The sequence below is a fragment of the Protopterus annectens genome, chromosome 9.part0, assembly GCF_019279795.1.
Source record: "Protopterus annectens isolate FY-2018-M chromosome 9.part0, PAN1.0, whole genome shotgun sequence".
NCBI classification, from domain to species: domain Eukaryota; kingdom Metazoa; phylum Chordata; order Ceratodontiformes; family Protopteridae; genus Protopterus; species Protopterus annectens.
The window spans coordinates 259,484,963-259,498,069 of record NC_056743.1 but is presented as its reverse complement, the minus strand read 5'-3'; the positions used below and the strand labels follow the sequence as shown (position 1 = coordinate 259,498,069).

Here is a 13,107-nt window from a genome sequence, read left to right as displayed (position 1 = left end):
TTTTTACCCAATGTCAGTTTATGACCGACATAGGATCTGTGCTCTGTGCAATGTCGCATGTACCCTACAGGAGCATTAGACTTTTGTATACTGGGCAGAAGTAGGAGTCAGCCAGTGGCAGACTCCCCCATGTTATGAATACTGCAACATATGAATAGGACATCTAATAAATACTTCTTATGTGAACTCTGGTTACAGGAATCATGAGAAAAGAACAGGCAATAAAACCTGAAATTCTAAGATATTCACAGGCAAATGCCAGTTTGTATGGGAAATCTTAGAAAATGCTCTCAAAACATTCCACTATGTGCTGAGGAAGAAAAGCCATTACAGGGGATGTCTCTATCATACATCCCAAAAACACAATCTAGACCAGTGGTGCACAATGTCCAGCAACACCATCCGGGCCCCCAGACAGTAATCAAATTTTTTTTTAAAAAGTGAAAAAATGCTATGCCGTACTCTAGTGGCAAACTTTCCAGCACGTGCTTACTTACCCAATTAACTGCAGTTGTGCACACCTCCAATTTTAGCCAAGGAAGTAACTATTCTTTGTTGTTTACAACTTGTAGTCTGTAAACAGTAGTCACTTTCAGCAAGAGTCTGTAATAAGTTAAACTCAAAAGTTGATGTAGAAAACAGGCAATTTCATGACTGCTGTCTTAAGTAAAAATGGCAATCACCTGTACCTATTAACTCGTAACGACTTACTATGTTTTGAGGTGGCCCGCAAATGCATTAAGAATTCGTGCAGTGGCCATCCCCACAAAAAGTTTGTGCACCACTGATCTAGACAGAGAAAGAAACAGAATGAATGAATGAAGGCTTCCTTGTATTCACTTGAAAATCAGGAGGGTTTTTTTTGTTACAGATTCTTGAAAACTTGTGAAAGTCTGCAAAAATAAGGTAGTCACCTCCTAGAAGTTAACATGTAATGTCCTGTACCCTGCAATGCCTATTAATTGGGGCTGCTGGCCCACACAATGGCCAATCAAAAACTGAAAATGTAAACTAAACAAAAGCATTTGCAATTTGAAAAGTAAGAGGTGATAAACATATTTTAAAAAAAAGCTACAAGAAAGCTGAGAAAAGATATGAATGGATGAGAAACAAAGGAATCCTCAAGAGAGAAAAAAAATCCTACTGTTAATTGTTACTTTTTAGAATGTTTTATAATGATTTTAAGTACCCCAGTGACTGATGTAATCCGATGCCACAGAAGAAAGTAAAAATCAAGACTATGGGACAGCTTTACAAGAATGCAGAAGTGGGAATGGGAAAACAGATGAAGGGGCATATAGTCAGTCTGTTAATTTAAATATTCCTTGACTTTGGCAGTACTCCTTTCTAGTTTGAACCTCTTTGTTATTGCATTCTGAAATTAAGTTTGTATTTTGAAAGAGAAACCTGAACTGGCAGGAAAGTTATTATATTTTGCAAGGTGGGTAAAAAAAAATTCTGGGTTACATCCAGAATTCATCACCCCTTTTTATCAAAATATTAAGTACTTCAACTGAGGAAGAACCATAAAACATGTCTTTATTCAGGGGACTATTCAGAACCACAGTTTTGTCATTCTCTAGCATACCTCTCAACCTAGAATCATCAAAAACCTGGACAAAGGCCCATGAAAAATAGGTACAAATCTGTATGGTGATTACCAAAATTTACATACATAATTATGTAACCCAACCTACTCCGATGGAATTGTGGGATGCCAACTTTCAAACGCAAACTGAAAAAAAAGACAACCAAAATATGGCCCCAGATATAATTGTTTTAGTCATCACAGGTATATTTAGTACAGTTTGATTTAGAGTAACAGATATAAAAATTTGGACTTCAGAGGTATATTTAGTACAGTCTGATTTAGAGTAACAGATGTAAATTTGGACTGAGTAAAGTTGCATTACTGTCATCTAATCAGGTTGTTTCCAGACATGTTAAACTATAAATTATGAAACTGAAGGAGTTTAGGAGCTGCCTGTAAGCTGAATCATGTCATGCAACATGAAATAGATGTAGCAAAGAGCAGAGAGATCTGTGTTGTAGAACATGAGAACTAGGATCCAGAAATCTGAGCTCGTCCTTCATTTCTGCAGGACAGTGGAAAAGCAATATCTATAGCAGAATGTGCAGTATTGGATGCAGAAATTAGGCTTGCAAAAATGTACAATATTGGTTCTGAAAGGTTGCAGTTTATAGAGAGGCTGTGTTAAGTACAGAATTGGAAAGATGGGCATGTATACGTCAGAGAAGGTAACAGGAAGAGATTATTTGAAATAGTTTTATTCGAGAAGAAAGTAGGGATGAAGCTAAAGTAAAATGACCTAGGTAGAAGAAACTGCAGGTAATAGGTGGAAAGGTAATGCTTTTGATTATGTTTGGGGAAATACTACTACACACAAATAACAGGCTGTGGGATGCACTGCATGAGGTAGTGACAGTTTAATTATCAGATGGATAGATATCAAAGCTGCATGAGAAAAAGTTTTGGGAAAAGTAACTGTGACCAAGCTTAGTAAACACTTGAAAGGACTACACAGATGAGCTTTACTTTGTAAGCATCTTGTTATTAAGTAGCCAAACAGATTGTTCTTGCTCCCTGTTGGTCCATTTGCCTTCCACAGACGTATGAACTATTTCATTCAAATGACTGTGTTCTTTTTCTTTATAATAATTACATTTTTCGCTAACTGACAGACATTTGGATTGTGAGCACCACATTTAGAATTACATATTACCTCTCTGTGGCTTTGTAACTACTACAGTTCAATGCAGCATAAAGTATTCTCACTGGAATGCTGTTCTCATATTAGTTTTAAAGTTGGAAAGGGTTATTTTAATTAAACAGAGTACTCAACTGGTTAACAGTTGACACAGTTTATAATGGAACCTGCCTTCCTTTTTTCTTACTAAATCATCATATGTGGTTCTTATTTATTTATCGGCTGACTGATTATTGTTTCTAAGTGCTACTCTGGAAGTAGGTGGAATGGTACAAAGACCATTTTCAGCCTTGACCCAGGGTCAAATGACTAATAAGCAATATAAAATAAAAGACAATTCTCAGCAGCATTAAGTACATGAGAAGGTGAACAATCAAAACACAGTGATACAGATTAAGCTATTGGTCTTCTTCCTTTTGAAATCGCCAAAGCAATCAATTTACTTAGTTACAAACAGAATAGAAATGCAACGCTATGTTTGTAAAATAAGTTGAAGCTGGAGAGTTTCATTTCTTATTGTTTTTGTAAAATCGGAGAGTTGCATTTCTTATTGTTAAAATATCTTACTTACCTGGCAGGGGAAATATCACAATCATGAAGGTGGTTTTCCTAGGCTGAGACTCCTCCATAAGCTGGTTTTTCTGAAGGGTATGAAGTCTGAAACAAATGTCTATCACTATTTCCTGACTTAATCTTTAATGACTATTTTGCCAGAAAACCACAATGTTATGAAATACGTAAGTGAAATATGACAAAAATCTGAACACACTGCAAACATCTGATGAGTATGAACAGGAGTACAGGTATTGTAACAAAACCAAGCGCCAACCTCCGAGCGTTCTGCTGTGACCCGGCAACACTCAACAGAAAAGAAAAGCACTTCCGTCTCCCCGACCTTTACAGCTTAGTTGTTCAACTTACGTTTTTTTTTACAAATTGTTTAAAGGCTGTAGTTTGCATTTTTAATTATTCACCATACATTAGTCTTTGACCAAAAAGAATGAAAAATGCAAACAGCAGCCTTCGAGCAGTTTGCAAAACAACTATTTAAATGACCTCAGTTTAAACGTCAGTTCAGTTGAACTTGATTTTAAACAAATTTTATTTGGAATTAGGACCCAGTTGTTTTCTCCAATCAAGGACAAAGCTATGAAAGGAAGTTAACTATAGGCATTTTTAGACACACACACAGACACAGGCGCACACACACACACGCATGCCCGTACACCAAACGGGATTACCCTTTTCCCAGTCCATAATATCACCAGCAGTGTCTTCCAGACAATGCAAAGGTTTTCTTTTTTGTTTCATAAAGGTGCTGCTGTTCTTTTTAGAAATGGTCAACCATAAGTAAAGTCGTCAATAGCAAAATCCCACCTTTTAGATCCCTGTACCCAGTTCCCATTCTAACATTTAATTTTCTTTTCCCCCTAGATTCTGTCAGGGATTTCCAACTCACTGAGCTGTTGGTGATGCCCTACATGAAGCGGTCACTCTGCCTAAGCAGGTATTTATTAAGGATAGCCATGCTGACTTGTACTACAGTTTGCTAGAAACTGGCTGACAAAATATACTCTTCTGGGCACTTGGAGATAAGTGTGTTGGTGATGCCGCGTTAATATACTCACTGAACTAGCTTGCATTTTCCGAGCAAGAATACCTAGGAAATGCAAGAATACCTAGGAAACTCTGATGTCTGGCATTAGGTCTGCAAATCAAAAAAATTAGGACCACCAGGGGGAAAAAACAATAGGAGCAGAATCAGGGACGTTCTATAATAACACAGGCAGTTAGTTGGAGGTATGTCTGTGCAGTTTGGTACATGTCCATCAGAAATTTGTTATCCATACAGTCAATTCACACGTACACATCAACTGACGGAAAAAAAAGCTTATGTAGTAAACATCCGAAGGAACAGACCTACAGTGTTCATTCCCAGCAGCAAGACATGGTTTTAACCAACTTGCGCAGACATTGTGAAATGCTGAGCCCATCTTAAAGGTGTGGGATATCGTGTGTGGGGGATGCATGATGATGTCAGCATCGTCAAAAAATGTCAAGCAAAAAAAAAAATCATGATTTGAAGGGGCCACTTGGGGATTTGTGGCACCCCAATATTTTATCCTAAAAAATGGAAAATTCTGAGAAATTCGGCACGGTTGAGAGGTATGTTCTCTAGTAAATTCTGATAATGTATTAAGTTGTCTTCCCAACAATGACATTGCATCAGCTGCTCTAAAAACACAGTTAGCTCCACAAGTACCATTTAGAAAACATTTAGTAATCTTAAGCCAGAGAAGATATCAAATATGGTGATAGGCTTAGACTCTGCAGAAAGGAGGTAGGCAATGTCATATTAAATATGAGAAGCAGAAGGAATAAATGGAAATTGTAGGTCTGGGCTCATTATTTTATTTATTTATTGACAAGATTACTGGGAAAGCCCAACTGGGAAGAAGCCCATTTTCAAAGGAGACCCGGGGAGAAAAATTCCAAATTATTTCAAAACATTTTAACAATAATTTTACAATCTTGAAAAATAAAAAACAAAACATCTGCAATTTAAATTACAACAAATTATACATAATATAAAAACATTGGTTAAAAATCAATACAAGTTAAATCACAATAATATTTAGAGAAATTTTACACAGATTGTAGTGAAAGTAAAGCTAAGTTAGTCTTAAACAAGAATTTCAATATGAAGTGAAGGAAAAATAAACATATATATATATATATATTTAGAGAGAAAGTCAGGGACGAGAATTTGATGGGAGTGAGTGAATAAGGGAAAGTAAGGAGGTATAAGGAATGAAAAGGTACTTGTTCACATTTAAGGATGTAGTTTATTATCCTGGTTTTGAGCAAGAAAATTAGAAGTTATGTACTTACCATAACGTTCCATCTGAATAGGTGGACTCATTTGTCTGCAACCTGTGGGTATGGATCCGATATCGGATCCGAACCGGCATGGTTTATCCAGCTATGGATCCGAGCTCCTAGCTCCTCCCCTCACCCATTATGCCCTGCTCTCCCTACATGACCTCAGATCGAGTTTGCCCTGCACCAACTACCCTAACTAAAGGGTAACACACCCTATGCAGGAAACTGACAAGGTCAGGGGGATAGGAGGGCGGGATGGTTGCAGACAAATGAATCCATCTACTCAGTTGGAACGTTATGGTAAGTACATAACTTCTAAATCTGAAGTAGGAGAATTCATTTGTCAGCAACCTGTGGGACAGAGTCCCCAGCTACCTAGATCTTGGGTGGCCATCATGGAAGGATATTCCGGAGCACCGCAGAGCCAAAGGATGCTCTACCTCTAGACGTTATGTCCAGCTTGTAATGAGTAATAAAGGTATGAGATGAAGCCCAAGTGGCTGCTGAACAAATGTCATCCAGAGGAACCCTAGACTTAAAGGCCGCTGAAGTAGAGACAGACCGGGTCGAATGAGCATGGACTCCCTCCGGTGCGGGCCTCCCAGAGGCTTGGTACGCCAACAGAATACACTGAGAAATCCAGCGTGACAAAGAAACTTTGGAAATTGGTTTACCCAGATTGTATTTGGCAAAAGAAATGAACAACTGGTCTGATTGCCTATGACCAGCTGTCCTATGAAGATAAAAACGAAGCTGCCTGTGAACATCCAAGGAATGCAGCTTGTATTCGCCTTTGTTTTGATACTTAGGGAAGAAAACAGGGAGGTTGATGGACTGATTAATGTTAGCTTCCGAAGCTACTTTAGGAAGAAAGGAGGGATTGATCCAGAGGCACACGCGGTCCGGATGAAAGATCAAATAAGGCGGTTTCATGGACAGGGCCTGAAGCTCAGAAACTCTCTTAGCCGAAGTAATGGCTACCAAAAAAGCAGTCTTAAAGGACAAGAATTTAAGATCGACTGTGGCCGTAGGTTCGAAGGGGGGAGCCTTCAAGGCCTGAAGTACCAAGGAAAGATCCCACGGGGGAACCGTTACTTTGACAGGGTCTGAGCAAAAAGGTGTTTTTTAGGAAGGTTTTGCATAACTTAGCTGACATAAGAGACCCTGAATCATGACCAACATGGTGATGAGATATGGCCGCCAGCTGAACTTTGACCATGGAACTACTGGCACCATCATTAGAGTAGTAAGGAAATCTAGAACCAAAGGAAGGGGAACCGTGAAAGGATCTAGGCCTTGCTGCTCTGCCCAAATGGAGAAACGCTTCCATTTACTGCAGTAAATTTTTCTGGTAGAGGGCTTGTGGGCCACTACCAGAATGGCCTTAACTGGGGACGAGATACCGGGAGTCCTGATTAGGAGTGGAACTGGAGCAGCCAAGCAGTCAACTTCAGGTTGTCCAGGTTCGGAGTTGGTAGGTTCGATGGATGTGATATCAGATCCGGAATGGGATCTAGAATCCAAGGTGGATACACTGAATGAGACCTTAGGTAAGGGAACCAGATCTGTGGAGGCCAGAACGGGGCAATGAGGATCATTCTGCACCCCAACCGAGAAGCTTTCTGAAGTACTTGTACCATCAGAGGTAGAGGGGGGTATGCGTAAAGAAGACCGGGAGGCCAAGCATGCACCAGAGCGTCTCTCGGAGAATCCCCTGGAGGGGGATTAGAGCGAAAAACTGTCGCACTTGGCGTTTAAGGGAGAAGCAAAGAGATCGCAACAGGGAGTCCCCCACTGTGCGAAGACATGTTTCGCTACTTGAGAATTGAGAGACCACTCATACGGGGAGAGAATGGTGCGACTGAGCTTGTCCGCTAGGATGTTGGTCCGACCCGGAATATGCGTTGCGATGAGAAAGCGGTTGGTGGAGATCGCCCATTCCCACACTCTCAAGGGTAAGACCTGGTTCCCCCCTGTTTGTTGATGTACCAGACCACCGACATGTTGTCTGATTGAATCGCAATTGTTCCCAGGGGAAGGAGGGCTTGAAGTGCTTGCAACGCCAAGAGCACCGCCCTCATTTCCAGAACACTGATATGCAGGGAGGGTCTCTGAATCGCTCCACGTGCCTTGGACCGTCCGGCCCGCAAAATGCCCCCCCCCACCCGAGGCGGGAAGCGTCCGTGGTCACCGTGGCGAGAGGGGGAGATACACAAAAGGGGCGGCCCCTGTGGAGGTCCGGAGAATGGAGCCACCACAGGAGAGACCGCTTGCAAGCCTTGCTGATTGCAATGGGATGATACAGGGGGAGGGAGAGAAATGACCATTGCACCTGAAGTGTCCATTGAAGTACCCGCATGTTCAAGCGGGCGAGCGGAAGAAGAGTAATCGCTGCCGCCATAGACCCTAGCACCCTCAGGTTCAATTCTGCAGGTGTTGAGCTGGAGTGAAGGATGGCCCGCACCTGGAGTCGTAGATTCCGAACTCTGTCGGTTGTGAGAAAGGCTCTTAAATTTCTCGTGTCTAACCTGGCTCCTCTAAATTCTATTATTTGAGTAGGGACCAGGTTGGACTTTTCTATGTTTACCGTGATGCCTAGCCAGGGAGCTAGACGAAGAAAGGAGTCTCTTGCCAGAGAGAGAAGATGCCTTGTTGGGGCGGTGAGAAGCCAGTCGTCTAGGTACGGAAAGACCTGCACCCCCTGAAGCCTCAGGTGGGCCGCAACCACTGCTAATACTTTGGTGAACACCCTGGGGGCTGTGGTGAGACCAAAGGGAAGGACCCTGAACTGGTAGTGACTGGCTCCCAGCCGGAAGCGAAGAAACCTCCTGGATCGTCTGTCCATCAGAATGTGGTAGTACGCATCCTTGAGGTCTATAGAGCACATCCAGTGATTCTCCCCTAGAAGGGGGAGGATGGATTGCAAAGTGACCATCCAGAACTTCTCTTTGGGAACTGCCAGGCTCAACAGGGACAGGTCCAGAATGGGTCTTAGGTCCCCCGTCTTTTTTGGCACTAAAAAGAACCTGGAGTAGAACCCTGATCCGATCTGGTCTGGGGGGACGGGCTGGATAGCTCTTTCTCAGCAGATGGCCAATTTCTGCTGAAGCGGCCTCCCTCTGATCGGGTGGAACATCGGGGAGGGTTTTTAAGTTTGGGACATGAAGAAAGGGGATCTTGTAACCTCTGGATATAATCTGGAGTACCCAGCGGTCCGATGTAATGGACTCCCATGCCACTAGGTGCTCCGAGAAACGTCCCCCGACTGCCTCCAGAGTGGAGCAGTCGGGCAACCCCTCAGGGTTGCTGCGTGGGCCGTTCAGAGAAAGGTTCCCTGGACCCAAAGTTCCTGGGAGCCCCTCTGCCCCTAGGGCGGCGTCCTCCCTGTCCTCCTCTGCCGCAGGAGGACTGGTTGTCCGGAGCGGGTTGGGAGTGCTGTGACTTCCGGAACCACATCTTCTTCTGGCCCTTTTGTTTCCTACAGTAGGACCTCTGGGGCACAGAGAAGCGGACTCAGACGGCAGAAAGCGTCTTCCCGTCCTTCTCGCTCTGAACCAAGGTGTCACGAACCGTCTTGCCAAAAAGGGCAGAACCATCAAAGGGGGAGTTCGTGAATGACGCCCTGAAGGGCTCTGTAAAATCACAGTGGCGGAGCCAGGCCTGCCGTCTTGTGACTAGGCCCGCTGCTGCAGCTCTAGCGGCTCCCTCGGTAGCGTGGGAAAGTAACCGCATAGAGGTGTTGGTCACAGAATGAAGAGTGGCCATACGGGTGGAGTGCATCAGTTTGTCCTCCTCCGACATGGACTCTGGGGGGGGGGGTGCAGCGTATTCCTTAACAAGATTGCGCTGCATCCTAATGACGTGTGCCAAATAGTTGAGCGCCCTCACTGAGAAGGTCGCTGAACTAAACATTCGCTTCCCCAAACGGTCCATCATCCGAGACTCCTTGCTCGGGGGATGGACTGAAGGACTTTCCTGGGCGAGTTCCCTCTTAGTGGCTGCCGCCGACAACATGGCATCTACCGGGGGTCCCTTGCTCCAGTGGGCATGGTCAGCGGGGGGGCTAAGGATCCTGTTGGGCCTCTTAGGGATTGGCTCCACGGTGTCCGGTTCCTTCCACGCCCTGGTGGCAATAAGGTCCACCAGGGGGTCGGCAGGAGGGGACACCCAAGAGGTAGACGGGCCCACTTCAAATGCCTCCAAGAACACTGACTCATCCGAGGAAGACTTTGGGGCAGACCACCCACCTCTAATATGTAACATTTCCATGATGTCTCCGAAGGAGACATCCTCAGGGGGTGATCTTGGGGAGCCTTCCCCTTCCTCCAAGTCAGTGTCTTCAGTCAAAGACTCGGGGGAGTCTATGTGCCTCCTCTTACACGAATGCTTGCGAGGTGCTTCCTCGGGGGGGCTGTCCGAGGAGCCCTCACCAGCAGTGTCCAGAACCGTAGGAACTGCTTGGGGCAGTGAAGCGGGCTGTCCCAGTGGCCGGGTGATGGAAGCCTGGCCCAGAGCAGAAGGAGTGCGGGACAGAGCAGAAGCAAGGGCCGGGGGTCCGGATGCCCTCAACAGAGCCCTCTCCACTACATCAAAAGCCGAGGGGGAGCCAGCCTCGACAATAGGATCCGAAAGTCGAGCCCCTCGGATCCGAGGGACCAGCGTGCTCCGACAATGACGGCGCCGAAAGCACACTGAGTCCCTCGGATCCGAAGCTCGGGCCAAGGCTCCGAGAGGTCGGATCCGACAGACTCGAGGGCAGGGTCGGATCCGAAGTGCCCAGTACTGTCGGCGCCGACCCACCCCCGGCTCCGAGGCTGCCCGGCTCCGAGCGCTCCGAACCCAGGTAGCGGGTCGGAGAAGGAGCAATGGGCTTAAAAAATGGGGTCGAGCCCCCCGGCAGGAGCACTCCCATCTGCATCTGGGCCTGGATGAACCTTCGCATCATCCGGTCCAGATCAGCATCGGAGAAGCTGTAGGTACACCTCGACGAGGCTACCGAGGTAGGCCTCGAGTGCCGCCTCGATAGCCTCGAAGGAGGTCGGGTCTCCTCATCCTCAGGCTCCGGTGAAAAGCACGGGGACCGGAGCCGAGGAGGGGGAGAGCCAGCACCAGAGAGGCTGGAGGAGAAGCCCGCTTAGCCGGAGGGGCCGAAACGGAGGTCTCGGCCCGCCGCTTGTGGTGCTTCTCTCTCCGGTCCTTTTCCTGGCTTCCCTCTCCTCCGACCCTTTGGCGGGAGTTTGAGTCCCGGGTGCAGGAGGGGGAGCAGGCAAGGCAGGGACTGCCGAAGCAGTGACCGCCAAGGGGGCGGGGGCCGAAGCCGAGTCTGGGGGCAAGAGTCCCGCCAAGACCAGCTTCGACCTCCGCTCCTTCAATGCCCTGGGGTTGAACCCTGCACAGATTGAACACCCTGAAGTGAGGTGTTCAACCCCAAGGCATCGAACGCACCGAGTGTGGCCATCAGCAGGAGAAAGCTGATGGCCACACTCGGAGCACTTAGAAAAAATTGCCTTTGGGGCCTCAGACATAACTATATATATTTTTTTTTTTTTTAAAAAATAGTAATAAAAGAAACTAACACACTCACACGAAGGCCCCAAAAAAGACACACACACACATACACACAGCTACGTACCAGCGAGGGGAGGGTAAAAATAAGTTAAATTAACCCAAAAACTATGAAGACAAAAAGGAAACCTATAACTTTCACACAAGTAAATAAAAATTAAAGTTTTAAAACCCTTAGTTAAGAAAATATAAGACTTGGCTTTGGAGCTCGAAAAATCCAGCCTACACCATGCAAACTAGATCTGGGGTCATGTAGGGAGAGCAGGGCGTTATGGGTGAGGGGAGGAGCTAGGAGCTCGGATCCATAGCTGGATAAACCATGCCGGTTCGGATCCGATATCGGATCCATACCCACAGGTTGCTGACAAATGAATTCTCCTACTTCAGATGAAATGTTAGCTTTTAAGTCTTTCAGAGTGGTTTTGAAAGATGGAAGGAAGTGTATTGACCTGATGGATACAAGTAAGGAGTTCCAGGCATTAGCAACCTTGCATGAGTACAAACAATGCCCAGCAGATTTGAGAGGTTTACAGAGGAATTTTTCGTCACTGGATCACAATGACCAAACGGAAACATAAGTGGTGCCGAATGTCTTTTTAGTGCTGAAAATGCAGATGGTTTCTGGATAATTTTACAGGTGGTAAGAAGCTGTGTATATGTTAGTTGATGAGGCAGTTCTAACCAACTTAGGCTTTTCAGTGCTATAAGTGGTGGATTCTGAAAGGGTATTTACTGCAAATTTAGCAACTTTGTTATGACATTGTTCAAGTTTTAATTTTTGTGAAGCCTGAGGTTTAGTAAGGATGGGAGCGCCATAAAGAAGTGTGGGGAGGAGATAAATAGTGGCCAGTGTAGTTTTAGTTGCTTCAGTGAGAATATTTTTGGCTCTGCAAAGCTTCCCCAGTTTTTGATGAGTTTTTCTCATGCAATTTTATATATGCAGGTCAAATGTAAGATCATCATCCACTATCACCCCAACAATTTGCTATGAGAAGTGACTTCCATGTTTGTATTATCAAGAGAGATTCTGTTTTTTCATGGAACAGGGATCTGGGGAAAAAAGTTGTAAGTTTGTGTTTTTTGGGACTGAGGATGAGTTCTGAGTTACAAAGCCATGCTTCAGTTGCTGTTAAAGCTTCCAGAGTAATTGTTTGTAGGTGCACCATGTTCAAATGAGAGTGGAATAATTTGAGATTGTATTTGGGTGGCCTGTTGTGTGGATGTATACAGGGTGTTGGTGAAAATGTTAAACAGGAGAAGACCAAGAAGAGAGCCTTGTGCTAAAATGATGGTGACTGAGAGGCAAGGAGTGAGCATGAAGTGCCATTTTACTGACCGATACCTACTGGACAGGTAGCTTTTGAACCACTGAAGTGTGGGCTAGAAGAGACCTGCTGAGGCCATTTGAAGTTAAAGTTTGCTCTGACAAACTATGTTGAAGGCTTCAGACAAGTCTAGAAATAAGGAAGAGACTAGTTTGCCATTATCTCTACCTTTGACAGCATCTATATAGGTTATAAGGGCAGCCATACTGTATGGGGGATATGACTTCTTCCTGCAGGAGATAGTCTAGCAATTGCTTTAGAATACATTTTTCAACTATTTTGGTGAGGTGAGATAAGCTTTGCTATAGTTCTAAATTTGTCTGTAAAATTTCCTTCTTTGTGCAAAGGAATAATACGTGACTTTTTCCACAGAGGGGGAGAATGTTGGATTCCTGGATTAACCTACTTAAGGATTGAGACAGGATAGGCAATGCTATTGGCTTCTGTTTTTAGGAACTCACTTGGAAGGTCATCAGCTGAAGAAAAGCATGGTTTAAGTTTAAGAGTAGTTTTATATACAATGTGGGCACAGGTTTGAAGGTGAAAGAGGATGAGATATGTGGCTGCAGGTCAGGATAGGGATTAGATGTTGAGGAATCCGTACT

General features: G+C 44.8%; 1 protein-coding gene and 1 pseudogene across 1 annotated transcript in view; one reads left to right on the top strand and one right to left on the bottom strand.

Annotated features, from left to right (window-relative positions):
* Positions 1-13,107, bottom strand: part of NAT10 (N-acetyltransferase 10) — a 1,889,152-nt gene that overhangs the window by 528,210 nt on the left and 1,347,835 nt on the right. The gene's annotated exons all lie outside the window — the stretch shown is intronic.
* On the top strand, positions 3,293-3,432 carry LOC122812414 (annotated as a pseudogene).